The sequence below is a fragment of the Cebus imitator genome, unplaced genomic scaffold, assembly GCF_001604975.1.
Source record: "Cebus imitator isolate Cc_AM_T3 unplaced genomic scaffold, Cebus_imitator-1.0 Scaffold170, whole genome shotgun sequence".
In the NCBI taxonomy this organism is placed as follows: Eukaryota; Metazoa; Chordata; class Mammalia; order Primates; family Cebidae; genus Cebus; species Cebus imitator.
The window spans coordinates 394,107-407,822 of record NW_016107485.1 but is presented as its reverse complement, the minus strand read 5'-3'; the positions used below and the strand labels follow the sequence as shown (position 1 = coordinate 407,822).

Genomic DNA, 13,716 nt, shown 5'->3' with positions numbered 1-13,716 from the left:
GTGGAAGACAGTGTGGCAATTCCTCAAGGACTTAGAAATAGAAATTCCATTTGACCCAGCAATCCCATTACTGGGTATATATCCAAAGGATTATAAATCGTTCTACTATAAGAACACATGCACACAAATGTTCATTGCAGCACAGTTTACAATAGCAAAGACCTGGAACCAACCCAAATGCCCATCAATGATAGACCGGACAGGGAAAATGTGTCACATATACGCCATGGAATATTATGCAGCCATCAAAAACGATGAGTTCGTGTCCTCTGTAGCGACATGGATGAACCTGGAAACCATCATTCTCAGCAAACTGACACAAGAACAGAAAATAAAACACGGCATGTTCTCACTCATAGGTGGGTGATGAACAATGAGAACACATAGACACAGGGAGGGGAGCATCACACACTGGGGTCTGCTGGGGGGAAATAGGGGAGGGACAGCAGGGGGTGGGGAGTTGGGGAGAGAGAGCATGGGGAGAAATGCCAGATATAGGTGAAGGGGAGGAAGGCAGCAAATCATCACACTGCCATGTGTGTACCTATGCAACAATATTGCATGTTCTTCACATGTACCCCAAAACCTAAACTGCAATAAAGTAAAAAATAAATAAATAAAAATAAATAAATAAAATTTAAAAATCAAAAAAAACCTTAATTCTTTAAATTCTGTAATATGATATTATTGTATAAATAGCCAAGTTATATTACCCTAACTTTTTATACTGATGGCTGGCCAAAAACTATGACAGTTGGGTGATAATTATAACAAGCCACAAAAATAATTTATATTCTTGATCCAAATATTGCACGTGTACACATTCAAACTATGAGAAAAGCTAAATCCAAGGCAATGTTAACTACAGGATTATTTAAAATAACATGAGGCTTACATTAGGGGTTTACATTAGGAACAATAGTTCATAGGGGTCACACTAGAAACAATGTCATGGGGCTTACATTAGAAACAATAGTGACAAAGGATTACCAATATGAAAAAAATACTAAAACATAATGAATAAGAATGAGATAGCATGTTAAACATTCTCAATAATTTAAACTATATAGTGCTATATAAATTATCAAAAAAAATAGTAAACTTGAAGAAAATATTGTAACATAGATGACCAAAGAGAAAACTCCTGTTATTCAAAGATCTCTTAAAACTTGATAAGAAAAGAGAAACGACTCAATTAAAAATGAGCAAAGAATATACTTAAATCACAGAAAAAGAAGTGCAAATAACAAATAAGCATGAATAAAAATGTGCTCAATTAGTAACAGATTAAAAAGAAAATCAAATGCAAAAGAACCCATTATGAATATATTATGAACCATGAAGGAAAGAAGGAAGGAAAACAGTAAGGAAGGAAGGGACAAAGGAAAAAATGAACTAAGGAAGAAAGGAATTGAAAAAGATTTGTGTGTGTATGCATATATATTTATGCATATATGTGCATGCATATGCTTCAACATATTAATATTTATACATATTCAAATATATACATATTCGTGAATTGTGTTTTTATATATTCATTCCTAGAAGGACACAAGATAGATGTTGAAGAGCACACATCAATTTTAACATTAGTTACCTCTAGAAGTATGGAATTGAAGGAAAAAATAGGATTTTATTAATTTTTTACATGGCAATTCAGAATTGTTTAAGTTTGTATAATAAGCATGCATTACTTTGTTTAAAAACTGTCCCAAATACTTAGGAGGCTGAGGTGTAGGGAGGATCTATCACTTAAGTCCAGGAGTTCAAGGCCAGCCTAGGCAGCACAGCAAGATTCTGTCTCTAAAAAACATAAAAGTAGATCAGATCAAATTATTCCACTAATCAAAGACTTTTTCAATGGCTCCCTGTTCACACATTATAAGTGAAGTCTTTACATTAGCCTGCAAAGCCCTCAATGACACAGCTTCCCATTTCCTCTCTGACCTTGTCTCCTACCAATTTTCCTTTCAGCTCCAATCATCGTCCTCCTTGGTATTCCTCAAATACTCAAATTCCTCAAATACATAGTTCCACTCTAGGGTCACTGCACTGGCTGCTTCCTCTGTTTAGAAGGTCTTCCCCAGGTATTCCATAATTCTGGGGTCCCCAACCCATGGACCACAGACGGGTACCAGGCTGCACAGCAGAATGTCAGTGCCTCAGCATTACCGCCTGAGATCTGCTCCTGTCAGATCAACCTTGGCATGAAATTCTCATGGAAGCGCAGACCCTATTGTGAACTGCACATGCGAGGGATCTAGGTTGTGCGCTCCTTGTGAGAATCTAACCAATGTCTGATGATGTAGGTGAAACAGTTTTATCCTGAAACCAATCCCCCCCCACCCCAAGTCAGTGGAAGAATTTGTCTTCCATTAAACTGGTTCCTGGTGCCAAAAAGGTTGGGGACCACTGGCATAATTAACTCCCTCACTCCCTTGATGTCTTTGCTCAAACATCACCTTCTCAACAAGGCTTATGCTGGTGAGCATATATAAAACTGAAACTCACCCAGAATTCCAGCACTCCTGATTGCCTTTATCGTGATCTACCTTCTTTATTTCTTGAAAGCACTGATCACCTTCTAACATACTATATAATTCACCTATTTAGTTAGTCTAGTGTTGATTATTTTCCATTTCCTGCTACTAGAATATAAATTCCAAAAGGACAGGGATCTTTGTTTTGTTCAATGAGTCATTCAAATTACCTAGGAAAGTATATAGAACATAGTAGTTGCTCAATAAATATTTTTAAATGATTATGAATTCTCTAACATATTATTCTGTTAGGAATAGATTACTAGAAATGAGTTTACTAGCTTAAAGATTGTTATTGTTATCAAAAGATATTGTTATCAAATTGCTTCCCAAAATGTTTGCAAGATTAAATAATTCACCCACGGGCACTCAGCAACTGGCTGAAATGAATTTGAATTTTTCAGAGCCCACACTCTTAACCATGTGCCATTCTGCTTTGGTTCAATAGATTGAACTAAAAGAAAAAAGCATTAAGTGGGCTTTAAGTGACAATAAGATCCAACTATGCACTCCCTGAAGGAAGGGAAATATCTCATTCATTTTTCTATCCATGGAGCAAAGTAACTGGCATAAAGGAAAAACTCACTGCATACTTGTTGAATTAATTTTTTTAAGATTTTAAAAGTAGGATAAAGCAATCCTCCTGCCTCAGCCTCCCAAAGGGCTGGGAGGCTGAGACAGGAAGATTGCTTGAGGCCAGGAGTTTTATGACCAGCCTCGACAACATAGTGACACTGCATCTCTACAAAAATTTTTAAATTAGCTGAGTGTAGTGGCACATGTCTATAGTCCTAGCTACTCTAGAGGCTGAGGCAGGAGAATCGTTTAAGCCTAGGAATTTGAGGCTGCAGTGAGCTATGACCATGCCACTGCACGCCAGCCTGGGCAACAGATCAAGTCCCTGTCTAAAAATAAATAATAAATAAAAATTTTAAAGATTTTTTTAAGTAACACTACAAGTAAGAATTATGAAAAATCCCAAAATTTGAAGGGAAGTTGACTTGTGCATCAAAACAATTACCCATTTTTTAAGGCAATCAGCAGAAATCTTACCTACAAAGGGGCAATTGAACTAAAAGCACCAGAATTCCCACTAGATATCAGCATTGTGTATTGTATACTGTGTATATTAGAATTCTTCATTAAAAAAAAAACTGAAGGACAATTATATCTGTCTCTTTCTGCCCTTTGTCTACCTTTTTTGCCTTTCTTCCAAGAGCTCTAGAATTCCCACAGCAGCTCCACAATGTAGACAGCAACAACTTTCCCCCTTTTTGAAATCACTCCTCTGAGAAGAGTACAGTGACTTTGCAGACATCAGTGACCTCTACTCCCTGACCCCAGTTTCAGCCTATTCATCTTTGCTTTAGATCAATGATACCTCCTACCCTATCATTCTCTGCCTCACCTCTCTGTTTCTACCTGCTCCCTCTTTCAGCACTAAAGGCTCAGTCCTTGGCAAGGACACACTCAGAGAAGTGTGACTTTAGAGAAGGCTCCTTTTGCCAAGAGAAACGTGATTCTCCATCACAGTAGATCATTATCGTGTTAGCCTCAAATGGATTTGTAAAATCCAAAGCATCCAAGGTCTTGCTTAGATAGACCTGATATAAGAGTACTGCCTATATTGATTGAACGCCAGGGCTTAAACCACAAAGAAGAGACAATGTAGAAGTTCACAGGAACATGCTCTAACCTTTGACAGTTTCATCTCCCTAATAAAATGGGATGTAGGTAAGCTTCAGAGGTGTTTTGGGCTTTCCCAGCTTTTGCATAGCAAAAGCATAGCCATGCCAATTGGAATTCTGTCCCACTTCTCCTGTTCCTAGGCCTTTCTGTTACTCAACAGTTGGCTGCAGAGAGCTGAGTTAGATTAACTCCTAAATCTCTTTCAGTATACTAAATTTGGTTTCTTTTTTAAAGATTCTATTTTTCACCATACATGAGGAGACCATCTACTAAGTTACTAAATAAAACTGGGAAAGAAATCTCTGAGAAAAAAAAAAAAAACTGCTTTGAAGTTTTAGAGCTGAAAGTTGTTTAGGATAAGAACAAAATGCCGTCCTTGCTTCTGCATACATAGAAAGCATTTAACATCACAACTCCATACATTACAATGATGTAGTCATGGTGAGTTATGTCCCAAAGAGTGACCCTGGGTAGGAAATCCCAGAGGAGCAGAGCTACCATGGATCAACTGTAGTCCTCCAAATCTGCAGAACAGCCCAAAACTAATCTGTATGCTGACTTTTAGAGCACAGGTTTTTGCTGCATAAGGACGTCTGTGCTCTTACAAAGACTGGATGGCCATCTGCCGCTAAAAAAAGACTTCATCTTTTCAACATTCGACATTCATCCCACAGTTGTGTGTGAGTGTCTGCTATATTCCAGGCACTATGCTAGGTATTCAAATCTAAAAATGCAGAGAGAAAGATGGTCTTGATCCCTTCCAACCTCAAGACTCCATAACATGGAGGGTTCAATAAATAGGAAAAAGAAACAGGTGCTGTGGCAAAATCTAAAGGTGACAAGTCATACCCCAGGCATCTTGATGAATCCTGGAGGATGTGCATATTTGTGTTTTGTCTGTGTGTGTCTGTGTGTATAGGTGCCTTCATAGACAGCAACGTATTTTAAAAAGTATTCTGATTCCTTACACAGAAAAGAGATTTAAAAAATTCTCATAAATTAAAAGGCCTTCTATTAAACTTCTAAATACACACTTATGTGAGATATCAGACAAGTGGCTGAGACAGAGTCTTGTTCAGTACCATGCACAAATGAGCAATCATGTGCAGACCCACAAAAAGCATGAGAAGCAATGCAAGTAATGGTAAAACTTACCAATTTTCTCCAGTGGTGCAGGTATGCTTTAGCTAATTGTTGCAATGTTACTATAACATTCTTCCTTTCACTTTTTTCAAAATTGTTTCTAGAAATGAAACAGAAAAAGCGAAATACTTAAAAACATGAAATAAAATACACTCTAATTTGGATATTAGTAACTAGCTGTTTGAACAGTTTTGTCTTTTTAAATTGTATGTGAGAGAGAGAGTGTGTGTGTATGTGTGTGTGTGACAGACAGAGAGAGAGAGAGTTTCACTCTGTCCCCTAGGCTGGAGTGCAGTGGCGTGATCACAGCTCATTGCGGCCTCAACTTCCTGGGCTTACACTAATCTCCCATCTCAACCTTCCAAGTAGCTGGACTACAGTCACACACCGACCGTGCCTAGCTAATTTTTTGGTTTCTTGGTTTTTTGTTTGTTGGGTTTTTGTTGTTTTTTTTTTTTAGAGATGGGGTTTCACCATGTTGCTCTGATTGGTCTCAAATTCCTAGGCTCAAGTGATTCTCTTGCCTCACCTCCCAAAGTGCTGGGTTTACAGGCATGAACCATCACACCCAGCAGTTTCACTTTTTTAATATTGATCCCTGGATTTTTTTAATCCCTTTTCTTCACTGCAAATTTTGCATTTTTCCTTTTCAATAGTTTTACTTCTTTCTGGCCAACTAAGACAGAACTAAGTCTCCTTGCCATTACCACTTTAATCAGTAACTACCATGGGCACCATTAAGTCCTTATATGGCAAGTATTTTCAGAACAGTATACAGCATGGTATGTATTGAGCATTTTTGGATATGTTCATTTTGTTCACATTTTTTTCTTTTAGCAGTGTCCTTTGAGTTTTCATTAGGTAATTAGTAGAAATATTTTAAGTTGAGAAAATGTGAACACTATGTCACTTGATAGTGTTATTTTTAAGAAATGAATTATTAATAGGTTATACACTCTAATTATCTTAAATGTATTATCTGACCTATCATGTTAAACAAGCATATTATGCAAATAAACTCCTTTTATATATTTTGGTTATAAGTATTAATATTGTTATAAATACTATTATCACTTTTCATTAGAATATAATTTTGAAAATCTTTGTCTCAAAAATAAAATGGAGTTTGGTTCATTATATGAAATTCTTGTTCATATTACTGAAGGTGACTTCTAATTCAGAGAGTTATTGATTCTGATGCATTAAGTAGCAAACTCATTACATTCTCTTTTTTATGAGATCTGATTTCAAATAAAAGATGAGTTTATTTGGTGTTTCAAAAAAAAAAAAAAAGAATTGCATTTTAAGACATCCAGAAATCTGTTACACAAACGTCAATCATTCATTCAACAAATTTTTTATAGAAAGAAAGTGTTCATTTTTAGTTAATATGAATAGAAAGCACACACTTTAGGGGATATAACTTGATACTAACATTAAGCTTAAAGTTTTGCATTAAGAAAAATGTTTTTTAATTTTCTTTTTTGTCAGCAGAAATCACAAATTTATTAATTATTAAATATATCAATCAGTCATTTACCATCATGGCAAGAAATATATTCGGTGTCCCATGGTAAAATGCAGTGTTTCAAAATGATAGAAGATAATAAAAGTATAATTCAGCTGGGCGCAGTGGCTCACGCCTGTAATCCCAGCACTTTGGGAGGCCGAGGCGGGTGGATCACGAGGTCAAGAGATCGAGACCATCCTGGTCAACATGGTGAAACCCCATCTCTACTGAAACTACAAAAAATTAGCTGGGCATGGTGGCGCGTGCCTGTAATCCCAGCTACTCAGGAGGCTGAGGCAGGAGAATTGCCTGAACCCAGGAGGCGGAGGTTGCGGTGAGCCGAGATCACGCCATTGCACTCCAGCCTGGGTAACATGAGTGAAACTCCGTCTCAAAAAAAACAAAAAAAAACAAACAAAAAAAAAGTATAATTCAATTGTGGTGGAGAGAACAAATCACAATTTCCTCACATCTTAGTGAGCAAACTTGATCTACAATAATACTTCAACACCACATGCTAAGTTAAAAGTGTAAAAAAAAAAAACCACTCTACACCTAAATTTTTTTTTTAGGAACAGAGTCTTTCTCTGTCACCCAGGCCTGCAATGCAATGGTGTAAACGTAATTCCCTGTAGCTTCAAACTCCTGGGCTCAAGCAATCCTCCCACTTCAGCATTTCCAGTGGCAGGGACTGCAAGCACGTGTCACCATACCTGGCTAGTTTTTTGGGTTTTTTCATTTTTTGGGATCTCACTATGTTTCCCAGGTTGGCCTCGAACTCTTGGTGTCAAGCTATCCTACCACCTCAGCCTCCTGGGTAGCCAGGATTATAGGCTGAAGCCACTGTGCCCAGTAAGAAAATATAAAAATTTTTAAGGAGTCTGTGTCAAATCAAAGCCAGTTAGTCTTAGGTTCTATTGTTGTGCATCAGAACTAATGAATATTGTCAAATGAAAGCAGATTTTGTGAGCCATTGTATGTAAAAATTTGGATTCTGCTTCTTTTTGCTCTTTCACCAACTCATATCTCTGAGTATGGGCAAGTCTTTTAATTTTATTTTCATTATGGAATACAGGTCATAATATTATCCCTTTAATTACTATAATAGTTAATTTTATGCATCAACTTGGCTCGGCCATGGTTGTTTGGTCAAACCGTGATCTAGCTGTTGCTTTCAAGGTATACTTCAGATGTGATTAATAGTTAAATCAGTAGACTTCAAGTAAAGCAAATTGCCCTCCATAATGTGGAGAGGCTTCATCTAATTAGCAGAAGTCCTTAAGAAAAATGACTGAGGTCTCAAGAAGAAGAAAGAATTCTATCTCCAGACTCCCTTTAGATGCAAGACTGCAATAGTAACTCCTGCCGGACTTTCCAGCCTGCAGACCTGCCATGCAGACTTTAAACTTTCCAAACCCACAGTCCACAGCCTCGTAATAAATCTCTCTCCCTCTGTCTGTCTCTGTCACTGCCTCTGTCTCTCTCTCTCTCTCTCTCATTATATATATAATGTATATACACACAGTTGACTCTTGAACAACATGAATTTGAACTGTTTGAGTCCACTTATACGCAGATTTTTTTTTTCAACCAAACGCAGATTGAAAATACAGCACTCACAGGATGCAAAACCCATGTATGTGGAGGGCCAACTTTTAGTATATGCCAGTTCTGCAGGGATGTCTGCGGGTTTGGCTATCGGTGGGGGCATCCCGGAAACCAATCCCCCCCTGTACACCAAAGGACTAATTTATATATGTGTGCATATGTGTGTGTGCGTGTGTGTGTGTATGTGTGTGTGTAAATCTTTGGTTCCACTTCCCTGGAGAACTCTAATGTAATTACCTTCTTTGCAGTGATCTTCTTGTGGTGAATTTAGAAATACATAGGAAGACTACTGAACATTTATCACTCTCAGGAGATAAACTTTTCTTGAAGAGCCTATTATCTCCTCTCTCCCTCCTTGAGCACCCACTTTAAATAAGTAACAATAATCATGATCACATTATAAAGGTAAGGTAGCAAGAGGATAGCAAAACTCGGTGTCATGAAATCAAATCAATCAACCCAGGAGCTCTATTAAACTTAGGCTGTCTTCTAAAGTCTAAAGCAATATTCTTCAATGTACAATCAGTAACATTTGTTTATAGATAAAAACTACATATCTTATTTGTTTAAAATAAATTTCTTAATATATATCACACACTTACCATCTACTCTGTTTCTCCTCTAATGATTTCAGTCTCTTCTGATAGCCTGTTACAGAAGCGTAAGATGTAAAATCATGAAACTCAAAATTCTGCACTTTAGGGTAAACTTTAGGCTTGAAAGCTTTGGAATTTTTATTTATCTGACAAAGGACTTTGAAATCACATGACATAATCATCACATGTCCTAACTGAATTTGCCATCAATGAATACTCGGAGGTATTATTAAAAGTTTTCCATACCAATGCATTTTTTGTTATTAGTCTCACTCATTTAGCCATTTAATAAGTGGACAACAAATCCAGCAGCCTTCAAATATGGAAGAGTTCCAAACCTTTGCAATTAGCATGACATCAGTTTATATAGCCACTGTAATACCCACTGCCATATACACCAGGGATTCAAAGTCCATAAACAAGTGAAACCTCACCCATGAACACTAAGTAAATTGGTACCAATCAATGGGTACCCAGGATGCCTGATATACAGCCTAGAACTAACTTAGCTTCCAGAATTATCTTGCTAAACACTTCTTAATTTGCCTCTTTTACTGCTTGGGGATATGTTCAAAGCAAATATATAAAAATCTATATTCTCCACACTTTACAGATTGTCTGGTAAGGGGTAATCTCTAGAAGTAAGAAAAGAAGTTCAAGTTGTTTTATAATAAGTTTTTAAATCCCTTTTTTAAATATTTTGACTATGTAAAGCAAAAATATATTGTGAAATTTATAACATGTATAAGTAAAATATATTAAAGTAATAACAAAAAGCCCAGGAGGAGAAAAACAGAAGTTTGAAAGTTTCTTATATCATATAGGAAATGATATAATATTACTTGAAGTTATACTGTATTAAAATATATAATTAAATGCTAGAGCAACAGCTAACATAAAGCAGTGTAACTAATAAGATTACAGTGAAGATGAAATAAAATTAAAATACTAAAATAACACCCAAAAACAAACAAACAAAAAAACTCAATCTAGACCAAAAAGGAAAGAAAATGAACACAGAACAAATGGAGAAAATAGAAAAAAATGGTTGATTTAAACCCAACCATATCAATAACTACATTAGAATTTTTTTAAAAGGAAAAATAATATACCACCCTAACATTTAGCAAAATTAATTCTGGACAGGATGTTGCATAAACCTCCAACCCAGAGCCACCAATGGGCATAAATAACAAAAGCTCCAGGGAAAGCCCTTTCCTTCTAGCCAAAGGACAAGGAGAAAAGTGGTGGCCTAACAACAGAAAATCTTTCTGGCAGTGCCCTTGCTGCTCCAGCTAAACACCAACAAATAAACCACACCCCCAGGCCTCAGTCAGTGAGCAGGGAAGTCGATCTTCCACCCCACCTTCCTTCCCAATAGAAGCCAACTATGGACTCTGGTTTCCTGCTTGGTAATGTCAACAGGCCAAACAGGGAGCTGGTCTCTCATTCCCCAGATGGCAGAAGCAGGGGGTGCTCCAATCTCCCAGCAAGACAGTGTCAGCAGGGTCCAACAATGAGCTGAGCCTCCATCTTTACCTGGCAACAACGAGGTAGAATGAGGTGCTGTGAGGTGAGGCAGTCAACACTCAGCTTCCCCCACCCCAATGTCAGCAATGCCCAGTGAGGAGCTGAAGCTCCACAACCACCCAGTGGCCGTGTAACTAAACAAGGCAATGGAAAGCAAGGCTAATTGGAGTTCCCGTTTCCACCCCATTGTCAGCAAGGCCCAGTGATGAGCTAAGCCTCCACTCCTGTCGTACCAACCAGGCAAGAAGTAAGTCTAGTTGGCCCTCTCCTTTCCCTGCTTCCAGCTGGCCCAGCAGAAAACTGATCATCTCCATTCAGAGGCAATAAGGCAACGTGACTTAGTGGCCCCCTTTTTGCTGGGGTGGTGGCAGTGGCACCCAGCAGGAAACTGAACATATACATCCACCAAACTTTACACTACACCTCTACAGGAAAACTACCTTCTAAAAAAAAGATTAAACAGGATCCAGAGCTTCCTAATTTTTAAAAAAAATAATAATGTCCAGGCTACATTCAAAAATTACTTTTCCTTCCAAGAATTAGGAAATCAGAACATTAATGAGAAAAGACAATCAACTGATATCAACACCAAGATGAATCAGATGCTCAAATTATTGGAAAAGGACTTTAAAACAACTCTCACAAAAATGCTTCAGTGAGGCTGGGTGTAGTGGCTCACGCCTATAATCCCATTACTTTGGGAGGCTGAGGTAGGAAGATCACTTGAGCCTAGGAGTTTGAGATCAGCCTGGGCAAACATGGTAAGATCTCATCTCTACAAAAAAAATTAAAAATTAGCAGGTGTTGGTGAGTGCCTGTAGTTCCGGCTACTCAGGAGGCCGAGGCAGGAAGATCTCTTAAGCCCAGGAATTTGAGGCAGCAGTGAGTCCAGAGAACTGAAAACTACAGTAACTGAAATTTAAAAGCTCTCTGGATAAATTCAATATAAAAGGGAGATACCAGAAGAACAGAACCTGTAAACTTAAAACAGATCAATAGAATTTACCCCATTTGAAAAATAGTGAAAAAAAAAACTGAAAAAAAAATTAGTAGTTTCAGAGACCTATAGGATAATAACAAGAAATCTAAATTCATATCATTGGAGTTTTTGAATAAGAGAAAAGCCGTGGGAATGAAAAATTATTCAAAGAAATAATGCCTGAAAACTCTCCAAATTTGGCAAAACTATACGGTGGATGTAATTGACTATAATCATGAGGATATAGAGTTGCTACTATGTAATGGGGATAGAGAGAAGTATGAATGGAACTCAGAGATTTATTGGAACATGTCTTCTTGTTTCCGTGCTTGGTGATAGCTGAAGGGGTAATTGCATCAACCAAGGTCTGAAAAAGGTACAGTAACCAGGGACTTAGGCCCTTCAGGGATGAAGGTCTGAGTCACCAAAGAGCAAGAAACTGAGACCACCAGAAATGCTGCATGAGGGAGCCTAGAATGAGTGACAGAAGAGGGAGACAATAGATAACAATAATGGTCTTGGGACCAACTGCAGCACAATGACTATGCTTATCTGACTAACTCTTCTGTTTTAGGTCTTTTTTTTTTTTTTTTTTTTTTTAAGAAACTGTAATCAGCCACCACACTGAGAAATAAATGACAGGACAAAGCAAATATAAGGTTGGGTAAGAGTGTATCAAAGCAGCGGAAGAGCTGACCAACACTATCAATACCCTCCCCTGCGTAACCTATTAACATTTTTCATGTGTTAGCACACTGGCCCAACTTTCAACTGTCAGCACTGACTGGTAGCCAGTCAACAAGGTGACCTCAATGATCTCCAACATCTCTTGTATTCATGCCACTGGGCAGTCCCCTTATACACTGTATAAGGGTGAGTCTGTGTGACCCACAGAATACAGCAGAAGTGGCTGGAGTCACCCTGTGGGTCTTAGGAGGAAGGTTGAGTTGATATGACATTGATATGACATCAGGAGCTAAAGGTCACAGAAAACAGAATCTTGCTTACCACAGATCCTTGTCCACATACCCAGCTGTGCTATCTGGATTTGTCTCCTCCAACTTTCCCCTGTCCAAAAGTGAACTTGTCGTCACTCCTGACACCTCCAAAAATGTTTCTCCTTTTGTTTTCTTTCATTTGTTTCTCTTCTGTCTCTTTCTGTCATGCTACCTGTGACAGAGGTTGGAGCTTGCTGAGACAGCACCTCAGGGATGATGACAGAGGGAGGTAATCACAATTTGCAGGCTGCAGAGACTGCAGGTTTAGAGAATAGCTGCAAGAATGGGAAAATGTGATATTGATAGTAGATAAGGTCCAATTATGGGAAACAACTTGAAAACCTATTATGGGTTTCACTTGCCATCTTGGACCTGGTTTCTTTGGTGTTTTAATTATCTACTATCTAGATCTATCTATTCTGTCTGCTATTTCCTCTTTTGTTATGTTTTGGTGCTTGGCTGAATACCTTGCTCCCATTCTAGCATCTAACATTTTTGGCTCCAATAAGTGCACCAGTGATCAACAGCAAAGATTCCATGAAATTTGCACCAATCTACTAAAAACTCGATGCAGAGCTATGGACTGGTGGAAACATATCTTTACACTGAAGGAAGAAAAGCCTGAAATGCGTTTTGTGGCCATGATCATTTATCTCACTGCAGTTGCTTGGGTGGGACAGCAAGCCCACAACCTGCTTCTCATCTACCTGATAGTGACTTTCTCACTGTTGCTTCCTCAACTAAACCAACATGGACTCATTTCAAACCACACTGGAAAGGCCAAAGGGAGATATGCAAGCTTCTCGAACAAAAAGAAAATTAAAATGAATAATTCACCTGCTTTATTCAATGTGATTAATGGCATATACATTGTCCCTAGGAACAGTTTCTACTATACTATCTGGATACTAAAATGTTAAAGAAGTAGCTCTTTTTTCTCCTTCACTCTGCCTTAATTATTCAATAGTCTAAATCCAATAAAGGTTAAAAAAAAAAAAAAAAAAGGGTGGGTCAGGAGTGGTAGCTCACGCCTGTAATCCCAGCACTTTGGGAAATTGAGGTCAGCCTGGGCAACATGGTAAGATCTCATCTCTACAAAAAAAATTAAAAATTAGCAGGTGTA

General features: G+C 37.9%; 1 long non-coding RNA gene across 1 annotated transcript; it reads right to left on the bottom strand.

Annotated features, from left to right (window-relative positions):
- Positions 1 to 1,545: 1,545 nt before the first annotated feature.
- LOC108315342 lies at positions 1,546 to 9,392 on the bottom strand. The gene is made up of 3 exons (XR_001829887.2): positions 9,093 to 9,392; positions 5,385 to 5,472; positions 1,546 to 1,803 (listed from the first exon to the last, which is right to left on the bottom strand). It is a non-coding gene; the product is annotated as an uncharacterized LOC108315342 (long non-coding RNA).
- Between the last annotated feature and the right edge of the window lie 4,324 nt (positions 9,393 to 13,716).